We start from the raw sequence: 13,455 nt of genomic DNA, 5'->3' as shown, positions 1-13,455 counted from the left end.
AGATATTCAGTGTTAGAATTGAAATACAATACTATTAACCTATAAATATGAAAAAGATGGAACGACTATTGGATTTTGGAAGTCAATGTTTGTATATTTTTTATTTTGTAAGGTATTTTTCTCACGAACTAGTTTCTAATATGAACTTTTTATGATGTTTTGGAATTTATTTGTCAAATAAGGCTAGCTCCTGTTAGAATTGATGGGATTGAGAAATATAGGAAACTAACAGCAATAAAAAAATTATGTGAAAATGATACTTGGAAATTTTAACTTTGACATTATTTTGCCAATGTTTCGTTATCGTTTACACTTAATTTATGTTAAAACTTTTTGTCATTTCGTAATTAATTTAACATTTCCTGTCTCTATATTAATTACTTTACGAAGAATAAATTTTTTTCCAATTATAAAAGATCGTCAACAATAAAATTAGTTATTTGACTTTAAATGATTGCAACCCCATTACAGGCCAATAATAACAGTCCGAGTTAATTTGAACTAATTTATTTTATAATCAATTCATAGAAGAAACCCTCTTGGTGCTTAATTATTTGATAGACAGGCTATTATTATGCATACTTTCAATGTAAATATGAAAATGATTTGATATTCAGTTACACATAAAAAAAGGATTATGATATATTAACGCTATAATTTAATTTTTCTGTATAAAATATTTATTTATTTGATTAAAATATATTTAATATTTTGTTATCTCCCCGTATTTCGTTTATAAAATATTTTAAATTATACAAATTGAAATTTTTACAACTATAAAGTCCTAACACCTATAATTTAATCTAGCATTAACTTTTTATAAATTATTTATATTATAAGACCGAAACTTATATAATTATATTCATAAAATTTTCTATCAATGCATCTTCATCATAGTCAATAATGTTAATAACAATCATTTAAATCAAATGTAGTAATAGGTTCTACATTATACTATAATAATTGTTTAACGAGTCACATTAGAAATTATCGATTCATTTTAAGTTAGTATATTCTAATTTAGAACATTATTATTCTTATTCTTTTTATATTTTAATTGACTTGTTATATATTTTAAAAAAACACAAAACAAAACAAAAAATATATTGATGTAAAGAATTTTTAAGAATGTTTTTTTAAAACTCTAGTGTATTTTTTCATGAATATAATGATAATGTTTGCAGAGATTTCTCTTCTTTTTCCTCTATTTTTTCTTTCGTTGATTGTCTAAGATAGAATTCATTTTATTAGAATAATTTATAAAATAGTAACTGAAATTTTAATAATAGTTCGATAAATATTTCTAAAAAAGTTACTCTAAATTAGTATAATTTTATTCGTAACTAGTCGAAATCACTTTATGTTATAAAAATAAATAAACCTAAATTAAATTTTTAATAAATATTAAATAAATAAATGTAAATGTTTTTTTTTAATTTAGAAACGAATTTATAATGGATTTTATTTATTTTTTAACTACTCTGTAGACGTTTATTATTGCCTATTAAGTGATTGTTATATTTAATGTGTGTATATGTAAATATATATTTTAATCATAACTGAGAAATCTACTTGTAGTTTAAATCGTATTTTAAATGATTATTCATTCATTAATTACAATAAAATTATATTAAAAAGCGCTGATAATTGAGAAGGATATTCGATTAATTTTGCTTGCTTTTATAGAATATAATTAATCATGCGTAATGATGACAAAATAAGTTTTCTCTGCATTTTCTTTCTTTCCAAATAACTTATATATATTCGTAAAGAAATACTTCTAAACAAATCAAATTTCTATTATAATCTTCATCATTTTCTATATCTTCTCTGGAATGAGGCTCTTTATTCGTTTTAGTAAAATTTTTCATAATTTTCTATTTATTATTATTAAATATAATGTTACATTCGATAGATATAATGTACTGTACAAAACGCAATGTGCCGGTGAAATGTGATAATACGTTGGTATCAAGTTATCATAATAAAGTTGTCATTATAGGTAATTGGTGACGAAATTAAGAACTCGACAGTTCGGTAATTGGCGAAGAAATTAAGAACTCGACAGTTCGGCAATTGGGAAATTCAGAATCTTGCTTTATTCGACCACATTTGATACCGAAGCGTAATACCAAAAGTGTTAATTATTGCTCGATATAAACAGAAAAATGCATTATTTTTCCACTAATGATTGCGATTAAAGAACTGAGTTGTGTTCGTAATATTGAAGCGGAAAGGAAATGACATCCTTGGAGTAGAGAGCACAAGTTAACTAAGTTAATTTAAAATATATGATCTGGATCTCAAATTAGTAGTATCTTTCCCCTGTATATCATATTTCTCCTGACAACAACACAGTCATGTCGGTGATCTATGTATTGATAATTCCATTCAATGGAATTTTTTTGAATTGAAAACATCTGTTCTCGACTTTCATCTATCTGACACCGTTCTCGAGATTAAAGAAGGACAGACCGACAAACAAACAGAGAGACGATATTGGGAATTTATAGGTCTACAATTTTTTTCAAGTTTCAGCCCGGTTCGTCAACATTATGAAGAAAAGAACAATAGTAATCGACTATTAAACAATAATAATCAAACATAACTGAAAACACTTCACACGCAACTTTGATTAAAAAGGAAAGTGTACTTTTATACAATAATACTAGACTGCATGCTTTTATGCAATTAATAAAAATTGTCGTTAAAGTACAGTACATTGAACTGTATTGCTTCATTCGTCCAATTCTCTTCCCATACAATTCTAATGAAGAATATAATTCGTGGACGAAACATTTAGATGGAATGAAGTTATTGAGGAAGTGAAAACCTTTCTCCGAAAACTACCTGAAGAGTTTTTACCAATAAGGAAGCTCTCGCTTTGAAAGCCATGTAAGAAAAACTAAGGCTATTGTAAGATGTAAACCTATTCATAAATCAGATAAGACTTATTTTCGATCATTTTTAGCCAAAAAATACTGAACAAAATTCTTATAGGTAGATAGAAAATACTTCAAAAAACATGTTAACAGTTATACGAGACACACGCTTTTAATGGAAACAGACTGAGTGTAACGGGATAAAAAAAAAGTTTTTTTCATAATTTCAGAATCAAAGAATCCTTACTTGTTCGCCATCATTGTCAACACATGCCTGGAATCTTCTCCAGGTGGTCTCTGCAGCTCGCGGGTATATTTTTTGTGTTAATATTTTTTAAAAAGCATTTCGCAATCATCAAATCGCAACCGCAATCATCTAATATGCGTTTTTATATCAGTAAAGTATATTTCGGGAAAATTTTATAACATATTTAACGTTTATTTCTAGTAATGCGAAATGTGATATACAGTGTATCAATTTTTGCGTACGCCTACATGAAATTGGCTCTATTTAGTCTATTTCATTTACGGGTGTGTGCTACAGATAGTAACATCACATACTAGCGAAGTTATAAATAAATGACAATCATTGTCAAAAGCGCCAAAATTTCACATAGATGGATAAATTTTTAAACTATTTACAAAAGAATCGCATTTTACAACGCATTTTACAACGCATTTTACAAAAGAATCGCATTTTACTCCTCGTGTTATGCAGATTGCATAACACGAGGAGTAAAATGCGATTCTTTTGTAAAATGAGTTGTAAAATGCGTTGTAAAATTTTTGTAACGTTTGTAAAATGTTAACGTTTTGTTAACGTTTGTAAAATGCAGATTGCGTGTTATGCATATTGCATAACACGCAATCTGCAAAAAAATTTCCAGGACCCTAGAGACAAATAAATAAATCAATAAATTTTTATTTAAATACATGCTCGCCACCTCAAATTAGTAGTGGTTTGCTCCTGCACTTCACACTTTCTTGCTAGCAGTAATCATGCCGGTCATCTAACTAACTCCTTTCAGGGGAAAATTTTTGAATTGAAATAACGTTACTTCCAGTGCAGTCCAAAAGTTCATATATAGTTAATCGAGGCTTCCTGCCTCTAAAGTTTCCATATCTGTCTCGTCTTTCATCTATCTAACTCCGTTGAGATTAAGGAAACATAGACAAACACACGAACGGACGTCAGTGGGAATTTATACGTCTACAATTTTTTCAAATTGCAGCCCAATTAAACCAAAATGCTGATACTTATAATAGTTTTTCTTGATACGAATTTTGTCCAGGAACGAATCTGTAGAGTTTCATTCGTGTTTTTATTCATAATTTAATAATATTTGGGCAGAGAAAAGTTTATTTTTAAAAAAGTCAAGACGAATTCATCGTTTTACTATCAAATATTACAATGTCTTTTTCATTTCTAATTCACAATTAAGTTTTTTAAAAATAATTGTTGTTTGGCTTTAATAATTGTCTTAACGATGCACTTATAATATAATCTTATTGAATCAGTAGAGATTATAACCAGAAAAAAATCCTCTTCTTACTCTTCAACATTCAAATGACACGCTTCCTTATAATGACGTTAAAGTGATCAGAAGCTCTCGGAAGAAAGGCTTTGCAAAACAATTTTTTGAAGTGTTTCTTTTCGAAATAGTAATTAAACTCACACATATATGCATTTGTGTTCTTTATTTGTATATATAATCATGTATCTATGTATATATACAATATACATGCATCATAATCATGGCAATAATCTACCGTTTGATCAAGATTCTTGACGAAATTCGTTCTGAATCCTAATTATTTTTATGAATGATTCATGATAGGCTTCATTGTCATCTGTACATAAGCTAGTCCAGAGATCCCCAAACTTTTTTGACAATCGTCTCCTTCAAGAATTTCTCAATACTTTATCGGCCTTCTCTATTTTACTATTACAAAACAAGCAATTATTTATTATGACATCGTCACAATGCTGGGCTGTAATTTTTAATCATATATTTAATTTAAAATATATGCTCTTCACCTCAAATTAGTAGTGGCTTGCCCCTGTACATCCATTACAGCCCAATTATAATGGGTCATGCAAAAAAAAGTCGTTTATGTGATTTTTAAATTGTTTATTTTGCAATGTTTATTATTTATATTAAATATATCTAATATATTTATAAATAATAAGACACATTATAATAAAGCTCTTATTAATTTAAAATTGACTGGCATTGTCAATGTGACGTGTGTTTGTTGACTTTTAGCAAGATTAGCAATGTTGGATTCAAGATTAGCGCGTTTCAGCCTTAAATCTTCATATAATTCTATATCTAACTCGTTTCCCTGTTTTGTTAAGGTTGAATTAACACGGCCGAAACCAGTTATTTATTATATTAATATTTTTTTTATTTTTTTCTATCGACCCCTCTCAACGTTATATCGACCCTTGGAATCTATATTGACCACTTTGGAGTTCGCTACTCTAGTCCAACGAGGATTAGAAGTGGTACTCGTAATGAACAAACAGGATGGCGAATCCATATTATATATTTGTCTCACTAAAAAATCTAAATCCATTTTTTTTTCATTGCCAGAAATTATAGCCGGTAGGATTTTCTACGTAAGCTCTGCTGTCTTGATAAATCTAGACTCAAATTTGTTCCGGATTTCCGTGATATTTCATGATTAACTTCGAGTCGTCACTTTGTTCTTCATTCCTTATCCTTCTCGGCTCCTTTGTGAATCAGATAACCACAACGGGCAAAGTCGAGACTAATTATATCATTTATAATATAAAAAGAATTGGCTAATTTTTCTAATGTTTACTATTGTTAAATATTATATTCTAATATTTAACAATAGGGATTTATTACCGAAATTTTCCTGTATTAGTCGATTTCATTGCAGTTTAGATTCATCCATAACAGTTGTGCTGCAGGAGTGTGTGTGTGTCAAAGTATGCATTTTAAACTAAAAAAGATTATGCATGCCATAACCGTATAAAGTTATAAAGTTAAGTACTGTACGTTATAAAGTAAAAATTAAACGAAATGTACTGTACAAGCGTTGTGTACCAGACAAATTTATCCCACGTGTCATAGGTTAGACCTATAATGTCAGAAACAGAGAAAACAACATAAGAAATTGGAAGTTCTACGAATTTTAATTCAGAAAATAATAATAAAACTCGCCACTCGTTTCCTGAAAACTAATGTCAAATAATAAAGTCCCACGCCATATTCAATATATTAACAATCATAAATCAATCTTAACATTAGTCATGTGACATTTGAAGCGAAATTAAGTTCCGCCTGCAGAACGGGGGGGAAATGACGAAAAACATTTTATAGATTTATAATAAAAAAAGTTGTATTATTTGCAAATCTATCAAAATAATGCACTCGATTTTTTCGGAGATTTTAGTAATTGTTTTTATTGTCTGATAATTTATACTTTCGAAATAACAAGCGAATGTAATCAGATTTCTATTTAATTAGACTTATAAAATAGATAAAATATAATTTAAAGTAAATAAAAATACAAATATGTAACCTAATTTATTTGAATAGCGGAAATATTAGTAAAGAAATGTATTAGACGTAAAAATAAAAATAAATGAATGTACGAAATATAAAGTTATAAATTTAATTTTTGGCTTTCGAAAAATATAAATAGAATTAAAAATATGGAATTTCACAAAAAAAAACTTCAATATAATTAAATTTATTAATCATAACGAAAGCTATTCTTATACTTTTAGCATAAATTCAATGCATAGATATAGTTCCAGAGCAATATGTATTCAATGGATATAAAAATATACGGTTATAAAGGGTGTTTTTTTTTTCTTTTTTTTAACCGAAACTAGTGATGGCTTTTATTGTAAACAAACTATTTTCGAAATATATTGCCTACAAAAATAAATCAAACGCAATAAAAGTAATATTTTTAAGCGGATTCGTTCAGTTTCGTATGTTTCCGAAAAGAATAAAGAGATAAAAGCGAAACAGGTGATATGTCCGAGGACAGTGCTAAAAAATTGAACCGTAAATTCCGTCTTTTTATTATAGATTTGTCTTTATCTTAATCTTGTTTTATAAAAAGCAAACTGAGCTGATACTTGGTTAAATTCTATAAAATAATCTATCGATCAGTTTCAATCGTTAATAACTCTCTATATTCGACTTAATTGATAGTGACGAGTTTTCAAAATAGAAAATCCCGTATAAAGATTTCTACATCTGCATTTAAATCTATGATTAAGGTCTTCCGAGACTTTATCCCAGAGCTGCGTTAATGATGATGCTATTTATATAAAATGATATATTTAGAAACAGAATATGAAAATTAAAATAGATCTTTAGTGGTTAAATTAACTTTCTATGTTTATTTTCTTTTATATTAAAAAAGAAACAACAACAAAAATAAAATTCGCGATAACATTTCATCCGAGTTGAAGAGGCGATATAAGACATGAGTATTGAATTTGAGCGATGATGAATCAGCACGGTGTAGAAAACTAAAATGTGTTTACTATGTTGACTTTTTTTAAAAGAAAATAACGAAAAATTCCTCAAGTTTTAATCACCGATAAGAGATGGAGGAACCAAAAAGATATGCTCAAAATTTTACAGACTTTAATTAGAACTAAAATGCCCAATTTTCAAAATAATATTTTTATTAACCGAACAAAATCGTAATTATTCTTGTAAGCATTGCTTATATTAACTTTTCTTTTATGTTTAGGGATTTATAGATAAAAATCGGCGGATGACGTGTCGTTTAAATTTCTAAAAGTGAAATAAATCTGAATATTTACACCATTTTTTATACCCCGAAAGTAGTGTTTGCTCAGAAACCTCGAAATTGCAATCCCATAATTCATCAACGTATGTTGTATTGATGATAGTTACCTCCCTTTTTCCAATCAATTATTGATATATTCTTCTCTATGTAATTTATTTAACTATAAAATATTCTTTCCGAATTTATATTTAAGACAAATGTCGAACTCTACATAAATTCGGTATCGTGTCTAGACAGTTTAGAAAGTTCAATTTAGCATTTTTGTACATTGAAAGCCTTCTAATCTAGGCCTATATTGATTTTGATAAGATGATAATTTAAATATGTGTTTATATTTTATCTATCGTTATATCGGGTGCATGTATCAGATTTCAATTCTGTAGCATTGATGTATAAAAGTAAGTATTGTTGACTAGAAATTTTAGGAATCGATAAATGGATCTGTTCCAATCATCTTTATCATTGTAGATAAATTAGAACGTCGTGATTACAATCTCGGTATAGCTTTGTAAAAAACCAAGGTTGAGGAAACCAGAGAATGTTTAACTTATTTGTAGAAAAAATTGGGGGAAGAAAGGAATGGCAAAATGAGTACTCTAAAGAGAAAAGGAAGGTTATGTCTGAACTTGGAAGATCTTTAGCTCATTATACTGAATCTTTCAAGGAAAGAAATCAATAAGAAAAGAAACCAGCTAAACACGATTAAGGTGTCACAATTGCTAAAATGATTGGACTTTCCATCCTGGAAGTAAAGTTTTTGATATGTCAAGGGATTTCTTTCTAAAGTAGACGATAAAGTAAATATGTTAGTCATGACACAACGAGAAATTGAAAAGAACATAACAAAAATAAACATTAATTTTCAGAAAAATGAAATCCAAATATATATTTAGTCATTAACATGATTTTAAGGTGGTCTTGATTTTAAATTTGTTTTTTAACGTTAATTAAGCATTACGCTTAATTATTCTAAGTTTTATTCATTACTGAAATTAATAGAAAACGTAATTTTAAATTGGAATATTTAAAAAAAACCGCCAAATACCGAAAAAGATAATATTTATATATTTAAAAATTTAAACTAAGCTCTGCTAAGTTGTTTTTAGTCCGATGATTAAATTGATGATTAAATTAGTACTTGAGAATTGGTAAAAACTAAATTCCCAAGTACTAATTTAAGCTTAACTGATAAGTGATTTAATTTGGTTTTAGAATTTTAACAATTTAACTATGTATAAAGTTACACATTCCTTAAGGGAAAAGCTTTATTAGCTCTTTCAAAATCTAACATAGAAAAATATCACTTACTTTAAAAAGATTGTTTAAATTATTAGAAAATAATTTCCTTTAGATAAAAAACCTTGTAAAATTATATCAAACTAATTTAATTTGCTGGCGTATAATAATCTAACGTCACAGCATAGACTTAATATGATACATTTAGGTCATAATGAGAAAAATTAGAAAAGTTATTTCCAGTATAAAAAACAATAATTTAGAAATTATCTTGATATAACTATCTCATAATATATATATATATATATATATTCATAACTTATTAGTATGAAAATAATCTACTGCAGTTAAATATGTAGAAATCGAATAAATATTCGATTTGATATTTTTATGCTTAGGAAATTACGCAAATATCGTCGAAAGGGAGCATTTTAAAATAAGTTTATGTATAATTCTTTTTATATATAAATTTAAAACAACTTAGACATATAAAACAATATATAAAACAAGCAATTATTTAATACCAGAGTTTAATTTTTACTCTATTTAATTTAAAATATAGGCTTTGATTTTAATAGTTTTTGCTCCTGTGCATCATACTTTTCCTATTAACAATAGAGTGATGCCGATCATCTAACTCCGTTTTGGAGAAAGTTTTTGAATTGAAAAAACGTGACTTTCGATCAGATAAGGAAGTTGGTATATAGTTAAAAGGGGCCACTTGCCCTAAGCTTTCCATATTTGGTCTCGACCTTCATCTATCTAACTCCGTTCCGAGATCAAGGAAGGACAGATAGACAGTAAGATGGATGCTAGTGAGAATTTATAGGTGTGCAATTTGAAAATTGCAATCCAATATAGAAAGACTTTCTAAAAGAAAAGTTATTTTTGTTTTTGTTATATTTTATTTATTTATTTTTAATTTTTGGCTAAGGAAGGACATGTTGCCCTCTCTGCCTTTTTGAATACTCTACGCGAGTTCATACTAGACCCTTTTCTTTATTACATTAATAATAAAGGATTCTTTCATCGTATTCAGGTTTTTAATTTAAAACTATTATTCTACATTAATTTCTACTAGTCAGTCTATATCCGGCCGGATTAATTGTTTTTATTTATTTTACTTTCGTCCATTAAATTCTAAAGAATGTATCATCATTTAGGCATTGAATTAATTAATGTGTCGAATTTTTTTCTTTATAAAAAAAGGCAAAACTTGCCAAATTTATATTTATAAATGTGAAATTCTTTTCTGGATTCAATCAACATAAAAGTGACTAAAAGCGAGAATAATACTCGCACCTGTCATTCAAATATCCCAAGAGAGAGGATCGGCTGACAGCCATTCTTCCTCTGGGTCTTTTATCACATACGTGTGTCTTCTCTAAAAGAATCCGCTGAATTAATTAACAAAACTTTAAATTGACAAGTAAAAAGATAGCTACCGTCTTCGACAAAGTTTATCCGCAGATAAGAACTAACACACGGTCTATTATAAGTATAAACAAACTCATTTTAATCACATTCTAATTACGTATAACTTCTTTGTGTAAATACCTAAAAGGTCTACTTGTGACTAATTAAAAATATGTTGTTTCATGCACTTCTCTTGTTTTTCCACATCGAATCTAGAATATTCTCTAAGCATACAAGTGAAATTTTATATATTAATATTTAAATAAAATATATCTTTAAATATTTGACATATCATTAATCAAGTATCGTTTTACTTTAACATTCTGCTGCTAAACAAAAATTCCTGTTTTATGATTAAGACCGTTTATAAAGTATCAAATTATGATAATTTCTATTCTAAAAATAATCTATTCTAATAATAAAAATACTATATAAACGTGTACGGATATATTCTAATTATCGTAATTAGAATATATATTTTTATAACAAAATCACGGCTTTAATTCTTTATCAAAGCAAGCACCACTCTACATTTAAAAAAGCTAATTTACTTTTTTTTAATGTATAAATTTAGCTTTCTTTTGATAAATAAGTAAGCGACGTGTTTAACTATTAAATAAATAAATAAAAAAAAGTCGGTGAGGTGTATTATAAAATATACAGACCAAAATGGCAGAAGTTGGTGACGAATCGCTATTGCACGTAACATTGGAAACGTGTCGTCAACATATTAGGACATTAAATCTGTTTTTACCGAACCGAAACACATTAAATTGTTATATTTTATTTATTCCAAAGTATACGAATAACCGTAAATCGTTACGGTGCATGAACCTCGTTTGTATAAAGAGAACATCAAAGAAGTAGTTTAGAAGGGACCGAGTCAAAAATATCAAATCGATAGAAAATTAAAAGACATTTTTGACATCGATCAAGGTTGGTTGACGAATCGCTCGTTTCTTCAATCTCGCGCCTAAACTTATTTACGTCGATTTATGAACTAATTTAAAATTTCTGTCGACTTGTGACTAACATTCCTTTTTTTATTTTTCTTTCTTTTTCAGATCACGTGAGGCCAAGCGACCCCAAGAATACTTAAAAAGGTGGAGGAAGAAGTCGTAATATTCACGTGTGTTTTGTATGATGAATGTTAATAAAAGAGACTTATATGTTGTACATGATGTATTATTATTGTACTAATATATATATATATATATATATATTGATACGAAGAAAATCTAATTTAATATTAGTAAATCGGTTAAAGTTAATAAAAGTTAATTTTATTGTATAAAACATTTTCGTTCGTGGTATTGTAACTTATCCTGGATAGACGTGGAAAGAGAGATGCTGACACTACTACTAAGTCTACAATCTTATCGTTAAAGTTTGATCTGATTCCCGGATATCCTTGGCTCGATTCCTATCGGATCTTCTGCTCCAAAATGGCATTTCTCTTTGATTCATTGTTAAACTATTCTATAGAGATTAAGCGCATGTTAATAAAATAACAATTTAATAGTAACTTAATCTTACTTTTTAAAATTTTATAAAACAAAAACTTACAATTCTGTGGATTTAATAATACATATAGCCTATATATTTTTTAAGTTAATAATATATTATGTTACGAAAGTTTTAAACTGATTTATGAATAGAATTATTCTCGTATAATTGGCTTTAATAATTGATCCTAATTGCAATTATAGAATTGTAAAATGAATTCCCTTCGGCGATCAATTTACATCGTGTAACAATTCTGTTCTTTCGATTTATATATAAAAAATTCTGTTCTTTCGAGTGTTACAATGCGAGGTGACGACTCCATTTTAGTTACTGTTTTAACTAGAAAATATGTGATAAATTTAAATAAACGATAAGATAAGACTAAATATTTATTTACTTTATCATCAAATAATTAACTTATCGCTTCGACTACGTTCAAACAATTACAATTGTCTACTGTTATTACAGAACAAAAATGATAGATTCTCGTATTAAGATACACTAGAAAACAAATATTTATCCAAGTAAAAATTCTTCGACAAGTTTAGATAACTCCTTTTTATTATATCCTATTGCATCATGCTTATATAAGTCAAAAGTTTATAATAATATTAGTACAATGTTCTTTTATATTATATTATACATATATAGAATAATACGGAGCAGAGGAATCTTGATCGGTATTTTTTTTTAATAAAACAGAAATATGTTTGACTTTAGAACTGATTTATGGCATTGTAAATATATATAACGAGGTAAGAAATAGTGAAGATTCGTCTAACTGTACATTAATTTCGGATCGTCGATCGTTTTGAATAAAAATATAACACGCATCTTGAGGAAGAATTGAATTTTGCAAAATGATAAGTAAACACGTAGATATATTGTTAGCTTTTCGAGGGAAAAAAAATATATATAGGCCTATATTTTTACTTTTTTTTTATATTAAAAGTTCAAGTTTATTTCTACGAATTGGATTATTCCTTTTGTTCGGCGTCGACCAAATACAAGTCGAAAAGTAAAGACGAAGAATGGTTCAAGCCTATTTCTTATTCTCTATCGAAATCGTTGGTCCAACGTCGCCAAAAGGCAAAAGTCAAACTGAAAGATCCAAAGAATTTTGTACAACTCGAAACTAAAATGAGAGACGTCGTTTTTGAAACGAACTTCTGGCTCGAGGCAATGGACAACGATTCTTTGGCAAACTCTACGGGAATGTCGCACGTAATCAATGAATATTCCTTCAAGAAAATTTCTGCTTTGGAAAAATATTTTTATTGCGAAATAAAGAAGATAATAAATATAGATTTGATTAGAATTTCCAGCAAAAATATTCTGACAATTGTATTTTCTGGAGAGAGTTTTATTTGGAATTATTATAACGCGGTCTAACTAATGGCTAAAGGAAAGTACCCCGAGGAAGAAGCCGCCTATCGAGTTAGTGGAGCGGACATTATTGTAGCGAACACTAGTTTGGATAATTGGACACGTCCGTTTATTTTGGATGCTAATCTCTTCCATGTGTTGTTTCAATTGGAGGCAGTTCTCTCTATTGGCATGCCGAACAACAATGAATAATTCGAAATTACATCATGTAAAATGAATA

The 13,455-nt window shown here is 27.8% G+C and overlaps 1 protein-coding gene across 1 annotated transcript in view; it reads left to right on the top strand.

Moving 5' to 3' along the window:
- Positions 1-11,673, top strand: part of LOC111630650 — a 53,240-nt gene extending 41,567 nt beyond the window's left edge. Inside the window, exon 2 of the mRNA XM_023374788.1 lies at positions 11,408-11,673. The gene's annotated coding sequence lies outside the window, so the exon portion shown is untranslated. The remainder of the gene's footprint in view (positions 1-11,407) is intronic.
- The last annotated feature ends 1,782 nt before the right edge of the window (positions 11,674-13,455 follow it).

The sequence above is a fragment of the Centruroides sculpturatus genome, unplaced genomic scaffold (genome assembly GCF_000671375.1).
Source record: "Centruroides sculpturatus isolate CEXI.00-Female unplaced genomic scaffold, Cexi_2.0 scaffold626, whole genome shotgun sequence".
Taxonomy (NCBI): Eukaryota; Metazoa; Arthropoda; class Arachnida; order Scorpiones; family Buthidae; genus Centruroides; species Centruroides sculpturatus.
This window is presented reverse-complemented; position numbering and strand designations above follow the sequence as displayed.